Source organism: Sinocyclocheilus anshuiensis, unplaced genomic scaffold, assembly GCF_001515605.1.
Source record: "Sinocyclocheilus anshuiensis isolate Anshui unplaced genomic scaffold, SAMN03320099.WGS_v1.1 scaffold2638, whole genome shotgun sequence".
NCBI lineage: Eukaryota > Metazoa > Chordata > Actinopteri > Cypriniformes > Cyprinidae > Sinocyclocheilus > Sinocyclocheilus anshuiensis.
The window spans coordinates 204,705-218,544 of NW_015538119.1; the positions used below are offsets into that span (position 1 = coordinate 204,705).

General features: G+C 36.2%; 1 long non-coding RNA gene and 1 pseudogene across 1 annotated transcript in view; one reads left to right on the plus strand and one right to left on the minus strand.

Annotated features, from left to right (window-relative positions):
- The window catches only part of LOC107683674 (uncharacterized), an 88,486-nt gene extending 86,806 nt beyond the window's left edge, over positions 1–1,680 (minus strand). The window contains exon 1 of the long non-coding RNA XR_001633752.1: positions 1,606–1,680. This is a non-coding gene — a long non-coding RNA (uncharacterized LOC107683674). The remainder of the gene's footprint in view (positions 1–1,605) is intronic.
- A 2,916-nt stretch (positions 1,681–4,596) lies between these two features.
- On the plus strand, positions 4,597–13,266 carry LOC107683675 (UDP-glucuronosyltransferase 2B31 pseudogene; annotated as a pseudogene).
- The last annotated feature ends 574 nt before the right edge of the window (positions 13,267–13,840 follow it).

Genomic DNA, 13,840 nt, shown 5'->3' on the forward strand with positions numbered 1-13,840 from the left:
ATCAGTGTTCATGATTCAACAATAAGAAAGAGACTGGGCAAAAGCTGCATCCATAGGAGAGTTCCGAGGCAAAAGCCACTGCTGACCAAAAAGAACACAACGGCTCGTCTCCCATTTACCAAAAAAATATATTAATTATCCCCAAGACTTTTGGGCAAATATTCTGTGGACTGATGCGACAAAAGTTGAACTTTTTGGAAGGTGTGTGTCCCGTTACATCTGGCGTAAAACCAACACAGCATTTCATAAAAAGAACATCATACCAACAGTCAAACATGGTGGTGGTAGTGTGATGGTCTGGGGCTGCTTTGCAGCTTCAGGACCTGGACGACTTGCCATAATTGACGGAACCATGAATTCTGCGCTCTATCAGAAAATCCTGAAGGAGAATGTCCGGCCGTCAGTTTGTGACCTCAAGCTCAAGCGCACTTGGGTTATGCAGCAGGACAATGATCCCAAACACACCAGCAAGTCCACCTCTGAATGGCTCAAGAAAAACGAAATTAAGGTTTTGGAGTGGCCAAGTCAAAGTCCTGACTCTGATTGAGATGCTGTGGCATTACCTTAAACAGTCCATTCATGCTCGAAAACCCTCCAATGTGGCTGAATTAAAACAATTCTGCATGCCAGGCAGGTTTGGACAGCTTTTTCCCTTAATAAAATAAATCATTATTTCAAAACTGCATTTTGTATTTACTCGGGTTATCTTTGTGTAATATTAAAATTTGTTTGATCAGAATCATTCAAGGGTGACAAATATGTAAAAAATTACAAAAACAGCACTATATATATATGTATATATGTTACAAAACATTTTTACTTCATATAAATGGTTTTCTTCTAAACTTTAATCCCACAAAAAAAAAAAATTTAAATAAAGCATTGCCATCACTGGAATAAATTGCATTAATATATTCAGTTGCAAAACAGTTATTTTAAATTGTAATATTTCACAATATTACTATATTTACTGCATGTTGATTAAATTAATTAATAAGCATAAGAGACTTACTTCAAAAAATCTTAATTATTCCAACATTTTGACTCCCAGTGTATAGTTGTTTATGAGATCATTGAGAGCAATTATTGTACAACTGATTTCAGTGAATCAAACTGAATGAATTTAATTATATCTCCTTTTACCCTTTTGAAAAACATAAATTAATGCAATTTAATATGCATCAGTTTCAAACATCCCTCCCACAGTCTTCGTATATAGGAGAGACAATGACACCTCATTTGTGTTGGGAAGCAATGTTGCAGTGATCTGTCAGTTTATATGTATATAAAAGAGCTTTGTTTTTCATGTTACTCTGATAATTGCAGAGTAACATGAAAAAATGCTGTAAAATGCTGTCTAAACTGACAGATGATCTGACAGATAAATTGGCAATATAGCCCTCTGACTACTAAATCCAGCCTCCCTTATTTGTTTACAAGGACCTATAAAAAGAGGATTTCACCCTCAGACTCAGGTGAAGACAGATAAAGGAAAGGCCCATAGGTAGCAAAATAGTATTCACCCAATGTGGTTCATACAAAATAACTAATCAAGCAATAAATATAAGCATCACATGCACGATGTAAAAGCAGGGCTGAACTCACCCTGAAGATGTCCTCGACCATCTCCAAACTAGAAAGTGTGTCAGTATGCATCCCAACTTCAAGCCTGTAGATGAGATGTAGGGCAAAGGCATGACAAAATGACTCTCAAGGGTAAATCTGACCAAAAAACTTAAGAGTTGGAACATGCCCTGACATGAACAACATGGCCAAGACCACTAGGAAAGCATCACACCACCAGAGGGAGACAGAAACGTGATAAGTGATGTGGAGATGTGTGGCGGGGGGGACAGGGGGTCTTGAACATAGATGGGTCAAATGTAATATTAAGCTCCTCAGCCAACTCAAAAAGTCTATATCCATATTTGCTTGGTATAGTGAAAAGTGTTTACAGTTTTGTCACGGAATAGTCGTGGAATTCATTATTGGAAGTTTATTGAGCAAATTGAAACTTTCAGTTTTTGTAATTTCTTGTACACAATGTGTACTCCAAATGCAGAGTGGTTTTAGTGGGGAAAAAATGTAAACATTCAACCAAATGTTTCTGTTAAATATTACAGTAATGTAATTACAAGTAGGTACGCACATTGTCTGTAATTGGTCAGGTATATGAGTCTGAACAGTGGTGGAAACGACCAAAATGCACAATTCACGTGTGAAGTGTGTGTGTGTGTGTGTGTGTGTGTGTGTGTGTGTGTAAATTGCACATATTTCTGGATTCTTCTGTAATCTAACATCATTTCCCTTGTAATATCCATTTCTTTTTCATATGTGCTCCATTTGTCTTCTCCATACATTTTATCCACGTATTTCTCCTTTCTCCTCCCCATCCACTCCTTTTTCTTGCAATCCCTTTACACTTTTCTACTCTTTGACTGTGACTTAGTGTTAGTGTTCATTAGTGTTAATTTTTACATACATTACAAACTAATGAGCAAACAAGGAATAATAGAATTTTTATACATTTTCAAAGAATAAGTGCCGTGAAATAATGTTCTTAGCTCACTGTTAATGCAGTAACTAAGGTTAACAAATAAAACATTACAAGTGTTTTTTTAGCCTTTCTCCCTCACTGCTTCACGTTTCTGTCTGAATCTGATTCTCTGTGGCTTTGATGGTGGTAGTATAAGAAATCAATTTGAAATCTGTGTATCACGTCATGGTAAACAGACAATCACTTCAAGGTTAGGCCTGTCTTGTTCCATTGCATTTCTTAAACATGTAAGCAGTCGACAGCACTAAAAGAAGGTTCACATCTGCAACTACTATTGGTACTCTCAGTGCTACTTGAAATGCTACATTCAGTATAGGGAACATGTCAGTATTTAGCAGCTTGACTATGTCATGAATTACTTCCTTCTCCTTCCTTCTTTTCAAGAGATCTTTGTCACCATGAGCTTCTCTGCCTGCAACTCCATTTAATACCGCAACAGAAATCATAGAAGAATCCTGAGATATTCATCATCAGGAAAGGTGTCTGTTGCTAGATGGCAGGCTTGAGTGCCCTTAATAATATCTGCTCTTACTCCTTAGAAATGATTGTCCATCTCTTGCATCATTCAGTCAAACAAGAGCAGTAAGCCTATAGGCTATACATCTGAGGTCATCTGAGGAACTAATTTCTGAGGCTGTCCTACAATGTAGAACAGAAACACAAGAAATGCAAGAGGCTAGATAATTGTGTGGAGGAGACAGCATTTAGGACCTACATTCCTCTCCACCACATAATCATCCAGCTTCTTCTGTTTCCATCTTAAACCTACAGAAGGTTCTGGACTGTTATTCGCCTCACACAAGGCTCTGCAGCTCTCTGTTGTTGAGCTGTAGCCTGTTGTTTTGTGCTGAACTGCTTGTCCCAGGTCTGCAATATCGCTCTGCAGGTAATTATGGAGGCCTTCAGTGATGGAAAGAAGTTTACAAAACATCAGCAGCATGTAGACAGTGTTAAACTTGAGTCTGGACCAGAGGCCTACATCCACTGGTGTTGAAATTTTGTCAAGACACTGCAGAATAGCATAGAAGCTGTCAGTTACAGCAATGACTTCACCTGACATACTCAACATGTTGTTGACAGCTGCACCAGCTAAGCTGATAGTAGTCCAAGATTATTTTGAACATAACCTTTGGTGATTAACTAGATATGAAAAATGAATAAATACTCACCAGTAAATATATATATTTAAAAATATATATATTGACTTCAGTTATTGCCTAATTTTCCTTAAATTTGCCCGTAGGTTTGACATGTGCCTGTCCCATGCCTCATCTGCCATCACAGCATGCATACCTAAAATTATTCCTTTTATGTTTTTGTGACATCTTCTGAAATGCATGCAATAATTTAATTTTGCTCTTGAGTGAGACGGGTAGCATAGGATGGTGCAGCGTACAGCTAACTCTGTGATAAGCTCTTTCAGCATGTCATGAACGCCTTATAAATGCTACTTTGTTCATGCTCTCTGAATAATTCTCAAGCCCTCTTCCAGTAGGAGCAACCTGCACTGTATTATCATGTATGTCTCTCATCTTACCAAATCTGTTCAAAGACTGAAGACCAATATTGATCTGAACAAGCATCTATAAACCTAAATAAATATTTAAAATTGTGTTTGCTTTTTTTAGTTTGATGAACAACTAATATCCTCATAATGCATCCGAAAACGGAAAGGCTGTATTTTAAACGTATAATTTCATTTAAAATCTAATATGTGAAGGACAGAGCCAAAATAACCAAAAAAATTGCATGCAATTAAATTCTCAATAAACATTTACAACAACAAAAAACGTCTACAAAAATACCACTACACTGACTAGATTCATGAGAGGTCAGTTAATGCGTTAAAATGTGAAAAAGGCCGTCGTTTCTTTAATTAATTACTACACTAAAAAATTCTCGAATCAGTTGTTTGATGATTTAAATGTGCCTTATTATTGCCTTCCGTAAACTGCCTGCGGAGGCAGCATTTTTCAGCTTTAGAACGCAGCGGTGTTTGGAAATAACGTTACTTCCGCATTATCCGATTCCAGTGGAAATCTATTGGACTGTCGCAACTCTGTGTTTTAACGGCTTGGGCTGGTGCTCTTTCTGTCAAGGTGTGTATGATCTAATAGTACAGACTTATTACAGAGACTTTTACCTGTGTGTGTGGCATCCAGTCCGTGTTCACAAAATGCAACAGATTAAATTATTTTAAATTCATGCATTCCCGCAAGTGAACTGTTATTCCCTCATTGTTCTTTCTCAAGTTCGCAGTCCATACTGATACAGAATTACAAAATGAGTTGTTTTGTTTTGTGCATGTCATATTGTTGAAAAGTAGGCTACAACTAGGCTAGTTCTCTGTAGAACTGATATCACTAACAACTTTATATATATATATATATATATATATATATATAAGTGACATATGTGCCATAAAGATCATGTTACAAACAAACTTTGCACTTTGAACTGTCTTGCTGTTGGCTGCTCACTGCATTTTGAATAATCACAACATGTTATGTTGCAAATGCAATGCTAATAATTTGGTCAGAGAGTTACAACATGCCAAGATAAAGATATCAGCACTGAAGAAAGCAGAAGCACATTATACGCAAGTAATCTACAGTTTAAGGGTTAAAATAGCCTATAACTTTTGAAAGGATGTTTATTAATGTGAGATTTGCATTATTTGAGGGGTCTGTAGTGTTCAGCAAGTTTCAAGAATATATTTTTTCCTTTTTCTTTGCTATAATTTAGTAGCTCTAATGTGACACTGGTAGGTAGTGGTACTAGACTTTATGAGGATGTTCTTTATAAGTACATTTAAAAAAATACAATAAAATCTTACAAAAATCACGACAATATTTTCAGAGCTGACTGGGTCAGATCAATCTGCAAATAGGAAGTCTTGACCAAATGGAAAAGTACCAAAACTCTGTCATGATGATTTGGTGGCGAATTTGTATGAACTCCTCTTACAATATCCTGAGGGTTAGTTTGGACCCAATGGTGATGTTGTACATAAAAATTGAGTTAGCCTGGGGGGAAATTTTATTCAAATTATAATTTGTCATTTTTTTCAAATAATCATTTTGTAAGTCACAATTTAGAGAATGTCAAAAGTAATAGAGGGAGTGAAAATGGCAGTTATCCATTGAGGTAACAAAAATCATTTTTGCTTTTATTATTAGCTTTATTTTTTTTATTATTATTTCTTTTTTTTGCATTTGCATTTGCATTGGTAAAAACCTAAAGTGTTGTCCTGAGATTTTTGGTTCCACTCAGCTGGACATCGTGAATATTCTTGAGTCGCTCACCTTGTGGGTGTAAACTTGAAATGACACAAATAAATGGAACTGAAAATATTACGGCATGTTCTCCAAATCCCAACTTGTTTAATAGGTTATTTAAAAAAGTATCAATTGTATGGACTGTCTGTTTCTTAACTTCATTGACTATACAGTATTGCACAGTGTTGGCAACATATAATAATAATAACATCCAATTTTAAGTTATCCAATTATTTTGTCACTTACAGGCAAGATGACACCATTTTCTAAAAACACGCTTTCTGGCTCGCTCTGGATAACAGTTGTAATCTGTTTTGGTTCTCTCTGTGATGGTGGCAAAATCTTGGTGGTACCTTTGGAGGGAAGTCACTGGGTGAACATGGAAGTCCTTATCAAGGCTTTACATGGTCAAGGGCACAGCGTTGACGTAATACGCACATACAACAGCTGGTTCGTAAAGGAGAACTCAACTTATTACAGCTCTATAACCATACCTAACACCAAAGGAATGGATGAAGAATTTGTAGAAGACATGCTCAACAAAGTAATAGACTATGAAAGAGGAAAGAACAATTGGCTAAGCGCTGTATGGCTGCATTTGGATGTGATTCATGTCATTTATAAAACCCATGAAATGATATGTCAGCTTATAATAAACATATTTGAAAGTGAGGAAATGCTGACAACACTGAAAGAAAAACAGTACGATCTGGTGCTCACTGATCCGGTGTGGGGTGCAGGAATTCTTCTGGCTCATAAACTCAAGTTACCCATGGTATATAATCTGAGATGGAGTGCTACTGGAGAAGGACACTTTGACATCACTCCTTCACCACTGTCCTACATCCCTATCACAGGATCTAGAAACACAGACAAAATGATTTTTTTTCAAAGAGTAAAAAATGTTTATTTCTATTTTCTAATGCACATTCTGTACACCCATTTTAATGTGCCACAGTACCAAGCACTTTGTGACAAATATTTCCACCCACCTGTGCATTTTCATGAACTTCTCCAGAGGGCTGACATATGGCTTATGAGGGTTGATTTTGTTTTTGAATTTCCACGTCCAACAATGCCAAATATCATCTACATTGGTGGCTTCCAGTGCAAACCAGCGAAGGCCCTTCCACATGACCTGGAAGTCTTCATGCAAAGTTCTGGAGAGCATGGAGTCATTATCATGTCTTTAGGATCATTTATCAGTGTCTTACCAGATGAGATAACAGCAGAAATAGCGGCTGCTTTTGCTCAGCTCCCTCAAAAGGTTATTTGGAGATACACTGGAAAACGTCCATCTACTTTGGGCAACAACACATTGCTGGTTGACTGGATGCCACAGAACGACCTTCTAGGGCATCCAAAGACTAAAGTTTTTATTGCACATGGTGGAACAATCTTTTAGAAACTTTTTTGGGGGGTGTAAATTACAAGCGTTGCATGTGAAGACAATCAAGCAATACATGCAGTAATAGAAACCATGTTATTTTGTTATTTTCTTTCAGTAATGTTTGCATCAATATGATATTATAACCCTGATCATATCTATTGTTGTTTTAGGAACACATAAAACACCAGGATAGTGGCAACAGCATTTTTGTTTCATTCGTGACTCCTTCTCAGCAGCACACATCCAGCCTGGAGCACCCTCTAGAAGTGAACAGGTAATATTGAAATAACCCAAAGACATTGCCGTTTCGTTGGGGTCTCTTTATCTAATTTTATAGGCCTATATAGAATGTAGATAAAATAACGCAGAAATACATAGTTCACAAACATCATTCACTGAACATTTTAAACATCACCACCATTATACAATCTTGTCTGTCTTTAATAATGTGAAAAAAGCTATAGGCTGCTGTAGAAAGTAAAGGTGTGTATAATCGAATCATTTATTACTGAGACGTTTGCCTTTGCATGCAGCATGTTCACAATATTCAACAGACTGGACTCCTTTTGAGTTGATGTATTGCCTCATTTGATCTCATTCCCTCATTGCTTTCTCTCAAGGTCACAGTCCAGATACTGATAACAAACAGTTAAATGGGCACTGAGCCAAATTACTCTTTAATCAGTATTATGTTGTTTTATAGTAAGCTAGTGTGCAAAGATATAGTCACAGTCTTGAAATAGTAGAAATTATTCTCTGTAGACTAATTATGACTAGCAAATTTACAGGTGAGTAAAAGTGTGCATTTTAAAAACATATGTTCTGCCATATAGTCCATGATACAAATTAACTTTGCACTTTGAACTTTATTGCGGTAGGCTGCTCTTTGCATTTCATAAGGACCCTTCCATATGTTATAATGCTAAAGGAGTAATTTACCCATTTTCAGAGAAAGACTATCACTGAATAGCACTGAGCAAAGCAGAAGCAGTCAATATAACTGTAAGTTATCTACACTTTTTGGATTAACACCACAGGTTTATTAATGAAAGGGTATTGATTCAAAATAAATGTTACATTTCCATTATTTCAAATATTATCTGTAGTTTTCTGCAACAGTTTTAGGAATTAATTGTGAGAAAGACAGTACAATTTAGTAGCCCTAGTGTGATGCTTGTAGATATGGACAGGATAGTTTTCTATTTTAATATACTAAAACATAATTTATTTTTTTGATGCAAAGCTGAATTTTCATCAGCTATTACTCCAGTCTTCAGTGCCAAATGATGTTTCAGAATTTATTCTAATATGCTGAATTATTTTCAATACTGGAAACAGTTGTACTGCTAAATATATATATATTTTTTTTTTTGGAAACTGATTTTTTTTTTTTTCAGGATTCTTTGATGAATAAAAAATTAAAAAACAGCATTTTTTTCAAAATATAAACATTTTGAAGTATGTGTGTGTGTGTGTGTGTGTGTGTGTGTATTCTTCAGAAATGTACTTATACATGAAAACAAACAGTTAAATGGGCACTGAGCCAAATTACTCTTTAATCAGTATTATGTTGTTTTATAGTAAGCTAGTGTGCAAAGATATAGTCACAGTCTTGAAATAGTAGAAATTATTCTCTGTAGACTAATTATGACTAGCAAATTTACAGGTGAGTAAAAGTGTGCATTTTAAAAACATATGTTCTGCCATATAGTCCATGATACAAATTAACTTTGCACTTTGAACTTTATTGCGGTAGGCTGCTCTTTGCATTTCATAAGGACCCAAACATTTTGAAGTATGTGTGTGTGTGTGTGTGTGTGTGTGTATTCTTCAGAAATGTACTTATACATGGAAGATAAATTTTGCAAAACTGGATTGATTTACTTGATACACTGTATGAATAGTAAATAATATTAATAGGCCTGAATATTAAATTAACACAATTTTAACTTAAAAAAAAAAACTCACAAAATGTTCACTTTTACAGATTAAAGTCACTTAGACTTCACACAGTAGACTTCTTTCACAAAACTGCACTGAGGCACAGGAGTGGATCAGAAGTTTACTTGGAGGACACTTCATCAAATTTAGGCTCTGTAAATACAAAAATGTTGGCATAATGTTAGTCAAATGCACTGCAAAAAAATCAACTTACACTGTATGAATAGTAAATAATATTAATAGGCCTATCAGCATGATAATTTAGTACAACTGATTATAAAAACAAAAATTACATTAATGTATGATTTATTAATTAATATCTGACCCTGGACCACAAAACCAGTCGTAAGGGAGGGTAAATTTTTTTGACAAGGAGGGACAATATTTAGCCGAGATACAACTATTTGAAAATCTGCAATCTGAGGGTGCAAAAAAATCAAAATATTGAGAAAAAAAACTTTAAAGTTGGAATTGTTGGCTATTGCTACAAATATACCCGTGCTACTTAGGACTGGTTTTGTGCTCCAGGGTCACATATGTTTAGCACATAGTTTTCCATTAAATTACATTATATTTGTTTCATTATATTTACAATGTAACATTGTTGTTAATGAACATAATGACTTCACCCTGACTGGACACGGGCGAATCGTTGTCATTTAGAAATTAGATCACGTGGGTGTTTGAATCGAGATTGCGATCTTTTAACGATTAATTGTACAGCTCTAGTTTCAAGTATACCTAGTAAGACCTTCATTAGCTGCTTCAGGTGTGTTTAATTAGGGTTGGAGCTAAACTCTGCAGAACACCGGCCCTCCAGGACCGAGTCTGGTGACCCCTCAAATATACCCGTGCTACTTAAGACTGGTTTTGTGCTCCAGGTTCACATATGTTTAGCACATAGTTTTCCATTAAATTACATTACATTTGTTTCATTATATTTACAATGTAACGTTGTTAATGAACATAATGACTTCACCCTGACTGGACACGGGCGAATCGTTGTCATTTAGAAATTAGATCATGTGGGTGTTTGAATCGAGATTGCGATCTTTTAACGATTAATTGTACAGCTCTAGTTTCAAGTATACCTAGTAAGACCTTCATTAGCTGCTTCAGGTGTGTTTAATTAGGGTTGGAGCTAAACTCTGCAGAACACCGGCCCTCCAGGACCGAGTCTGGTGACCCCTGATCTAGATGATATCACTGATTCTATGACTTCCTACATCAGTTTCTGTGAGAACAAGTGGGTTTTAAAGGGGTCATATGATGCTGCTAAAAAGAACATTATTTTGTGTATTTGGTGTAATGAAATGTGTTTATGCGGTTTAAAGTTTAAAAAACACATTATTTTCCACATACTGTACATTATTGTTTCTCCTCTATGCTTTTTGAAACACGTCGATTTTTACAAAGCTCATCGGTCTGAAAAGTGAGGTGTGCTGTGATTGGCCAGCTATCCAGTGCGTTGTGATTTGCCGAATACCTCAAGCCCCACATAGTGAGGTAGATATGTGGGGGCGTGTTAGAACGAGCCGTTTTAGGTAGGCGTGGTTAACTCTTAACTTTTATAAAGAATATCTCTTTGGATTTGAGACTTTAGTCTTTGCAACTTTACAGATCTTCTTTATGCACTAAGAGCTTGTAACACTCCAAAGAGAAAGGAAAAATTGAAATCGCATCATATGACCCCTTTAACATTCAATAATGACAAAACATGGATTGAAACTCAAACAGCTTTGTCAGGTCAGAAATATTTGCTGAAGCTTCAGTGACACTCTAATGAGTGCAAAGTAGGCCTGTACTTCCAACTCTTCTTCTCTGGTCCATCTTTTTATATTTTTTGCATGTAGGGAGAAAATGAACCAGACAGTCACCAGACAGCCCAAAACTGCACTGGGAACAGAGCAATATGGATGCTTTAAAGTTGTGTAACAATTGTTCAGAATGTTTCTGTGTTCGGTGTGGCATTTAATGTGCAGGATGAGTGCACCTCCAACTAAATTGTCAAGTAAAATGTTAGAATGTTCAAGAATCAGAAAAGAGTATTACCTTATGGTCAGAAGTTCGCTCCTGGCAATACTGGTCAGGAAAAAGTGACTAAAGACAGGACAAGCAAACAGTTATAACAGAAGAACTGGATAGCAGCTACTGTATCTGCAACACCAACTTGAAGATAAGTGTTGGATTTTAAAATCATAAAAATATAAAATCTACTTTTATGCTTCGTATAAAACAGTTGACCACCTCTATTTCAGTTCATATTGTTCTGTAATCAGTGACACATAAAAACAAGACAGTGACCAGCAAGAAGCATACATTAATTATTTTTCCTGATTGATTACAAGGCATTCAGAAAACTAGGCCTAGGTGACACGAATACTGGGCTACCAGTGTACATCTATTTATTTCCTTATTTTACTGACTATACTGTACTGCACAACATATAATAATATTATCCAATATGTGTAGGCTAATCCAATTATTTTATCATTTACAGAAAGATGACACCATTTTTTAAGAATATGGTTTCTGACATGCTTTGGATACCAATCATAATCCTTTTTGGTTCTCTCTGTGATGGTGGCAAAATCTTGGTGGTACCTTTGGAGGGAAGTCACTGGGTGAACATGGACATCATCATCAAGGCTTTACATGATCAAGGACACAACGTTGATGTAATACGCAGCTCCAGTAGCTGGTTCATCAAGGAGAACTCATCTTATTACAACTCTATAACCATACCTAACACCAAAGGAATGAATGAGGAATTTGTGGTAGATGTGCTCAACAAAATGATCGACTTTGAAAGAGGAAAGAGCTTCTGGCTAAGTGCTGTATGGCTCTTTTGGGATATGGTTAGTGTCATTTATGAAACCCATGAAATGATATGTCAGCTTATAACAAACATATTTGAAAGTGAGGAAATTCTGAAGACACTAAAGGAAAATCAATACGATCTGGTGCTCACTGATCCGGGGTGGGGTGCAGGCATTTTCCTGGCTCATAAACTCAAGTTACCCATGGTATATAATGTGAGATGGACCTCTATTGGAGAGGGACATTTTGAGATCGCTCCCTCACCGTTGTCCTACATCCCTATCACAGGATCTAGAAACACAGACAAAATGAACTTTTTTCAGCGAGTACAAAATAGTATGTATTATTTGCTAATGTACTTTCAAAATGGCTATTTTAATTTGGCACAGTACCAAGCACTTTGTGACAAATACTTCTATCCACCTGTACGTTTTTATGAACTTCTCCAGGGGGCTGATATATGGCTTATGAGGGTTGATTTTGTCTTTGAATTTCCACGTCCAACAATGCCAAATATCATCTACATTGGTGGCTTCCAGTGCAAACCAGCGAAGGCCCTTCCACATGACCTGGAAGTCTTCATGCAAAGTTCTGGAGAGCATGGAGTCATTATCATGTCTTTAGGATCATTTATCAGTGTCTTACCAGATGAGGTAACAGCGGAAATAGCGGCTGCTTTTGCTCAGCTCCCTCAAAAGGTTATTTGGAGATACACTGGAAAAAGACCATCTGCTTTGGGCAACAACACATTGCTGGTTGACTGGATGCCACAGAACGATCTTCTAGGGCATCCAAAGACTAAAGTTTTTATTGCACATGGTGGAACCAATGGGGTACAAGAAGCTTTGTATCATGGTGTTCCAGTGGTTGGAATTCCACTGTTTTTTGACCAGTACGACAATCTTCTTCGATTACAAAATAGGGGAGGAGCCAAGATACTTTCCATCGCAACTTTAGATCAAAACACACTGCACGCGGCTATACAAAATGTAATCAGTGATCCATCCTACAGACTGAATATGCAGAGACTGTCTCATCTGCACAGAGATACACCAGTTAAACCTTTGGACAGTGCGCTCTTCTGGATTGAGTTTGTAATGAGACACAAAGGTGCTGCTCACCTTCGTTCAGAATCCTACAAACTGCCTTGGTACTCCTATTACTCAGTAGATGTTGCAGTTACATTGTTCGCAGTTGTTTTGATATTCACTCTCTCCATATTTTTCACAGTTAGATATATGTGTGTCAAGTGCTGCAGCAGAAAAAGGAAAACTGAGTGATACATTTTTATATGAAGTAGATCACTTACATAAAAAAAAAATATTTGATTGGTTTTATTCTGTTAAATGTGTAATGGGAAGGAAATATTAAATATATGTATATTTTAAAATGCTTGTTTTTCATTGAAATTGCATTCAAATTTCTCATTACAAAAGTTGCCATACATTTAATGGAGTAATAAATATTGAATTCCTCCACTGTCTATGCATATTTTTCCCGAAAGGCTTTACACATTTCCTGAGAAAAAAGTATTTTTCACCTGTTTTCGGTTTAGCTCTATTACGTTGCACCATCCCCATCCCCACCACCTTGAAGAATGTTTTTTATCTTTCTTGACGTTACAAGGAAATCAAACTCGTTACTTTAGATGAAATCATCTAAAATCTTTTAGAAACTTTTTTGGGGGGTGTAAATTACAAGCGTTGCATGTGAAGACAATCAAGCAATACATGCAGTAATAGAAACCATGTTATTTTGTTATTTTCTTTCAGTAATGTTTGCATCAATATGATATTATAACCCTGATCATATCTATTGTTGTTTTAGGAACACATAAAACACCAGGATAGTGGC